We start from the raw sequence: 7,537 nt of genomic DNA, 5'->3' as shown, positions 1-7,537 counted from the left end.
TACCCTACCCTACCCTACCCTACCCTACCCTACCCTACCCTACCCTATCCCATCCCATCCCATCCCATCCCATCCCATCCCATCCCACCCCTCTCTGACCCCCCTTCCCCTTCACCCCAGGAGTTTGCCAGATGGAACAATCTATAAGTCTATAATTATGGGATGAGGGAGACAAGCTGGTCATGTGGAATAATTAACTTGGTGTTTTAAAGATGAGGGTTTTATGAGCAAGGGGAGCAGCATAATGAAAAGCGTGCCCAGGACTGGCACAGTTTTTTGGAGTATGGTCAGATAAACCCATTGACTTTAATGGGGTAATTGCAAGGTGTAGTACTTTTCCCAAAACAGAAAATTAAAGGAAAAAATAACCTCCTTGGTGTAAATATATTTCTTTTTAAAAGTCCTTATAACTTATGATGTGTCTTCTTGGAATAAACCTATGAAAGATCAGCAAGAGGAAAAATTATAACCCTGGAAAGTAGGAGTGTTGAGGTTGGTACCTGATAGCCTGTGGAAGATCAAACTCCTGTAGCCGTTTCCAGGCTTTCTAGGCAACAAAGTCTGACCCTCAGAGCTTTGTAGTAATTTCTGGAGCACATCCACCTACTCTGCAGCCCTAGCACTTGGTGGGGTATAAGATGAGCAGAAAGTACCTTTTTATTCTCTACTGCATTACGGTAGCTTTTTTCTCATAGTAAAGCTTAAATGACTTGTTTCTCTGTATTTTGCTTCAAAGGCAGTGGGCATGAGAAGTCAACATGCTGTTGTTTGCTACAAAAAATAAGCCCACAAAAGAAGTAGAATAGGCGTGAAAAAGAAGATGCATCTAGCTGAACTACCACCTGCTTTGCTAACAGCATAGGACCCCCATGAAGACTGAAATAGGTAAGTTAAAGGTTGTTTCCTTGTTTGAATTTCCTTGAAAATAATGGTATTATTGCACATTTTCAGAAGTGTTATTGTTATGTAGAAAATATTATCTTCTGCAAAAAGGCTAATGAGGAATGCTCTCCCATAGGGTGGCTACAGAAATCACAAGTGTTTGGAGGATGGATGAAGAAGGAAACATACTGTCCTTTTCCTGCAGTATCAGCTTCATTAGCAGCATAGAAGTTGTAAACGTTTGAGATGGGTTTCCTTCTGCACTGGGACCAGACTAACGCTTATCCAAAACCACCAGTGACTGGACTGCCACCCCAAAGGAGCCTGCAGCCCACCAACTGGGTGCTGACTCTATCCTGGCCTTTCATCTGTCGTCGTAGTTGAGAGATCCAGCTGTCCAATTTCACTAATCTGCATAATGTGGAGCTGAATCTTAGTCTTCCTATTTAGCAACTTTGAACAAGATTACATCCTTCTCTGGATTCTCCAGGGGTAGAAAACCTGTCATTAGAAGGAAACAACAAAACACATCAGCATCTCTAGCTGCTGAAGATACACACGCCCAATCTCCATGTAGTTTTTAGCAGCATACTGTGTGTTTAATCAACTTGATTTTTGGATTTTGAAAGGGTGTCTGCAAATGTACACTGTAAGGAAGTAACAGAAACACTGAACTAAAATGACAAAATAAGTTTTAGTAGCAAATTACTCACAATATAAATCTTAGGTGTCTGTTGATTTTAAGAGTCTTAGTTAAAAGTGCAAAGTTTGCTGGTGATCTTTCACCTGTCTCCTCAGTTTTACTGAGGACAGACAGCAGGACACCTTTCCTATATATAGCTATAAAATGACCTTCTTCAGCCAACCAGCATCTTGTTTTCACACCATAACCAGGGCAGTTCCAGCAGAACCTCATCTGAATTTTTCAGCTCCACTCTTGGGCTCTAAATGAGGTGTCACACATACAAAAAATCAAAATCAGGTCTATGGACTGCTAGAGTGCATCTTAAATCAGCTCAAAAACGATATAAAGAGGATTACTGGGCTCTAATTGAATTAACAAAACCACATCTCTAAAGCAGCTGAGAGAGCACAACAGAAAATGAGAGAAATCTTTTGCCTTCTGTGGTTCAATTCAAGAACCGCTGAGCACAAAGCACAGTTTGATCCAGCTGCTGCAAATGCTGTTGATTGCATTAGAACTTATATAAGTGAATCAATTTTGCCATTTCCAACAGTTTTGTCTCTGTCGTGACCATTCCATGATAATAAGCTTTTCTCAGAGCAGCCTCATCTTCTAGTTCATTACTGGTCAAGGAGAGGCACTGTGCCAGCTAACATGCAGCCCAACACCTACCTTTTCCCAAGCGACCTTCCATCTGAATCTGGCTGTGCTTCAAAAAACAAGTTAAAGACAGCCAAATGGCTGCTGTTCCTTGACAAACAGCATTATTCCATCTCCTTCCCTGTCATTCCTTCTGATCCACAGCAGCTCCTGCACTATGGAAATGGAAAAAGTCCCCTCGTTACAAAGAGGGAGAACGGGCCAGATGCAGTCAGCTCTTTTGTAATACTTCCCACTGGAATAATGCCACCAGTGCTTCTGAGCGTTTGTCTCAGTCTCTGGGAATTCTGAAGGTTTTGTTTGTATAGTTTCTTTTGCCAAAAGCACTGCTGGTGACTCGGAGCATTCATTACCTGGTAATGCAATCTCAACTTTCCTGACAACTTTTTTTTTTATTATTAATTTGAGCAGCTCCACTGCTATTAAGCAGTAAACACGAAAAGCAGCATAGATGGAACATCAATCCCATTTTCATCAAGACACTGTGAGAAAAGCCTCAGTTACCACACAAATGTACTTAAATAATTCTGCAGGTACCACCACTGAAATTACTCACGTTCTTAACTGCAGTGGCCTTTTCCTGTTTCATGCTATGGCTGAACCACTGTCATTTCCAGATCAATTTTTAAACATCATTCAACTTAACTGATGCAACATACATCAGCCCTTCCTTTACAAGTTTTAGGAGCATTTTATTCTGCTTTAAAGACACACCAGTAATGTGAACCATGCCAGAATTAATGGTGTAACAGCATTAACTTCCTCCTCTAGATGTCCACATCCACAAGTTCTTTTTTTTTTTTAAACATACAGCTTGTATTTTTAAACCCATAGCTGCATATGGGTTACATATACAGGTAACACAAAGTGCATCTTGCTGGCTTAACCTTCCTTTTAAGGTAGCCCTTCCCACTTCTCCTTTGTATGCTGAATCCAGAAAAGTATCTGTGTCACAGGTGGGTTTTTAAGGTTTATGCACAGCTCAAAACTACAGCTATTCTGGACCCACTTGTGGCCATTCATTTGGCTCTCTTAATTGTGGTGCAAAAGACCAAAAGCACACTTGCAAACCTTGTAGTTTTCTCTAATTTATGTTGCGAGCTTCTGGAAGAGCAGGTCTGTTTTCCTAACCCCAAAAAGCCACACTTCTCAGCATTAAATTGAGGTTTAATCGCAACAAGAGAAAAGGATTTACCTGTTTCTTTTCTGCTCAGAGGCAAGAGGATTCAAGGCTGAGAGGTGATACAGCAATATATGAGGGGGGTTCCAAAAGTAATGCCTCCTATTTTATTACGTTTGCCCACGATATTAGAGACAAATGTTGGTAGCATGGCAATAGAGGCTGAACCTTCCTGCCAATGTTCTGCTATATTTTATTGTTGTGTGACAGATGGCAGCAGAGGGGCAGTATGACAAAATGACCTCTGACATGGAAGCATGTACGAAGCAAAGGTGTCATTGAATTCCTCAATGTGGAAAAAATGGCACCCACTGGCATGCACTGCTGCTTGCTGAGTTTATGGAGACCAAAGAGTGGATGTGAGCACAGTGAGGTGCTGGGTGATGTATTTCAGCCATGGCAACAGCAGGTCACCTCTGCTGGTGCAGATTTTTATGATCGTGGCATGCAGGCTCTTGTTCATTGCTGGAGAACATGCATAGCTCATGGTGGTGACTGTGCTGAAAAATAGTGTTCTGTAGCTGAGAATTTGCTCAATCAAATAGAGTTATTGTGCTCTTTTTCTCTGTTGTAGTTTCCATGAACATAAACAGGAAGCACTACTTTTGGAGGGACCCATATACATAGTTAACGAATGCAACACTAAAGTCATTGGTAGTAAATCCCTTCCTGACCATCAAATTTGTTTCAAAAGCTCCGCAGTAACTTCAGCTCAGCACAAAGAAGCTGAAAATATTATTAAAACGATTATTAAAAACACAGTCAAATTCCTTATCTGACTGACCTCTTGCCTAGTGAATCCTGCATGTTTATGATGTACAGGAGTCCCGTGCTTCCAGTGCTACAGGCTGCACTATAGAGTTGCTATTAGCTACTGGTGGCAAACAGGCTGGGGCAGGAATAGCCTCAGGGCCAGCTCTCAACGCAGTCTGTACAGCACGTTTTTGTAGCAGCGTGCTGTGGATGTTGGGAACAAAGCCTCTCTTACTTCCGCATCAAGTGCTGTGACAGCTTGAATGGTGCCACAGGCACGAAAATGAAGAGTGCTTTTCTGCATCCTCGTCCCACAGCACGGAAAATACCAATCTATGCTAACTCAGGGGGCCCCAGCCATCCTTCAGCAGGTATGCAGGCTGTTGGTGCCTCCAGACTCCCAGTGCCCAGGCTGACATCAGACTAGTCCTTCTGTGGAAGCCAGGCTCTGCTTGGGTATGTCCACGTTAGCACTGCTGTTCAGCTGAACAGTGCACTTTTAAAACACTTTCCTGATGCTCCCTGTTCGCTGTGCTCGGGTTCATACTGCCTGACCTGGAGCACTTCTGCAGGAGCTGAACTGAAAGCCGTCACTGGGGGCACACTGCAGCTAGCCAAACTAAAATCTCCTGAGACACAGAGTGCAGATGTTGGTCCTCCACACCATTTTGCTCCTAATGTAGAGAGAGAGAGACATCATTTATTGTTTGTTCTCTGATCCATTTTGTACCTGAAGCACAGCAATATGCACAGAGCAAATCAAGTCATATATATTCCATCTGTTTGGATGTGTCTGTGTAGGAAGTTGCCATGAAGTTAGAGTAGCACTGCAAACATGCTGTGCCTTGGGTCCTTCAGCAGATCCTGCATGAAAATAAAATCTCCTTTAATGAGAATTTAAAAGCTATCTTACAGCCCATTTCATTTCCTATGCTCATAAACCTCCAGTGTCATCAATGCTGGAATCCTTAAATATTAATCTGAACCAACACTGAAAATGGTTTTGGTAAATTGTATAAATTTCTCTGTATTGACATTCAAAATGAAACAGTGAACTACAATTCATTGAGAAAACTCGAGTTCTTATTAAGAGAATCAAGACAAGAGATTAGTTTGATTCAATGATCCATTTTAAATATCTGAAACTAGTTTGTTTGGATTATTTTTTTTCTTTTTAGTACCACAGTGCAGATAAACTCAGTAGAGATCATAGTGATAGTGTTATTATTACTCCCTCATTGATTTTTAGCTAAATGGCTTGAGAGAATCCTTCGGACTGCAAAGCCTGCCATGCAGCAAATATAAAACTTCCAGGTGTGATGTTGAATTTGCACAATGAATTGTATTAAAGAGGCATTAACCTTTGAGGTGAGAAGCTAGACAGGATCAACACCGTTGGATTTTTCCACGTTTGGCTGCCTGACATGTCGCTATTCAAGAGGTATTATTTCATCTCAGAGCCTCATGTACCTACATTTGCTACGAAATATAAAAACTAATTTCCAAACTACTTGCATTTTAGGCGCTGCATTTCTTCTCCCTTACAGAATGTTTTCTGTCTTGGTATTTTAAGTGGGAAAATCCAGATGCTAGCAAAATATCTTTTCATCCTGAGCTTAGCTGGTAGGATTTGCTGTACCAACTCAGAGTTGGTAACTTGTTTTGATTTTTACATCCAAACTCTTTGTAGAGAATCAACTTCTGGACAGATGGCACAGCCTGCAATCAGAGCAGCATTGCTGTCTGGCTGGGAGGCATAACGCCATCCACCTGGGTTTGGCATCTTGGTCAGATCTGCACATGGGAACAGTTTACAGTGCAAGTTTTCATCCATACCAGAAAAAGTAGTGGAAACATAATGGTACATACTTTTCTTATGAGTTTGCTGGCTTGATAAATGCTGTTAATATGTATACCTGCTTAGCACTTTCAAATCTAAGAGCCAAATAGCTTACAGATTCTTTTTTGGCAGAGCTACACACCCCTACACTCCACCTACCATTACTCTGGAGATAAACACAAGAAGAAAATAAACACCTTCATACATAACCAGCTTAATGAAGTTTCTGTTTCAGGGTAGATTTGCGTACACTGCCTTTAAAACTGAGTAAAACTTTAATTGCAAGGTGGGTTGAATTCTGTTTGTTACAACTGTTCTTGGAATTGGAGATTACAAACATAAAGAAAAGATCATCGAGACTTCCCAATCTAAGTAATTTTCCCTGAAATAAATTGAAAAATATGCTTTAATATAAAAGTACACCCTGGTGCAGCTGGTTGTATAATTCCTATATATATTTTGCAGGAAACTCTATACCCTTCTTTTTTAACAAAACAGCATACATACACAGAAAAAAATGGTTATATTTAAGTAATATGTATGGCTGGCCACTTAGAACAAATTATTAATATTTTGCACATGCACAAGAGCACTTCACTTACAGGGAAAATTACTGTACTCATTTCACTGCTGTTACCAATGTGCTTACATTGTTCTTCCCCACTGCATTCCTATCAGCACTAAGAACTTAGTTTGCATTCAGCTGCACTGAAGAGAGCTGGCTGAAGTCAGGGAAGTGAGGGGAGACCTCACCACTCTGTGAAAGTACCTGAAGGGAGGCTGTGCTGACGTGGAGGTCGGTCTCTTCTCCCTGGTACGTAGTGACAGCATAAGGAGCAGACACAAGTTGTGCCGGGGGAGATTCAGGTTGGACTTCAGGAAAACTTTCTTCTCCAAAAGAGTGGTCAGGCACTGGGATGGGCTGCCCAGGGAGGTGGTGCAGTCACTGTCCCCAGAGGCGTTCAAGGAACGTTTGGACATTGTGCTGAGGGATGTGGTTAAGTGGGGAAAGACTGGTGATAGGGGGACAGTTGGACTGGATGATCTTGGAGGTCTTTTCCAACCTTGGTGATTCCATATCTAAGTCATATAAACAGAACTTCATCTTAATTATTTTCCAGTTTGAAAAATCATTCTTAACCTGAAGCAAGCAACGTTTCATTTCCTTGTTTTTCTCATTCTCTACCTACCGCTACAAAAGCAATTATCTCCATGACAGGTACCAAAATTTTGCGACATGCCTCTCTCTCCCTTCAACAACATTCAGCAATGCTTTTTGACAATCGATCAAAATTAGTCCAATATTAATTTTCAGCACAGTCTTCACAGACACTTTCACTTACTCATCTATTTGCTATTCAAGTTGAGGAGTAGGAGTCAGGCTTCATGGGGCTTCCTTTGATCTCTCCCCCGATTCTGAGTAGTTTCTACACTTATCTGCAGTCTACACACACCCCAGGCATCCAAAATCCAAGGTCACCCATCACCTTCCCTCTCTTTTGAAGATTCATCTTTTTATATGAGAATAGTACCTGAA

The sequence above is a fragment of the Lagopus leucura genome, unplaced genomic scaffold (genome assembly GCF_019238085.1).
Source record: "Lagopus leucura isolate 7727_CA_CO unplaced genomic scaffold, USGS_WTPT01 Super-Scaffold_100002, whole genome shotgun sequence".
Lineage (NCBI taxonomy): Eukaryota > Metazoa > Chordata > Aves > Galliformes > Phasianidae > Lagopus > Lagopus leucura.
Note: the sequence above shows the minus strand (reverse complement) of the source record.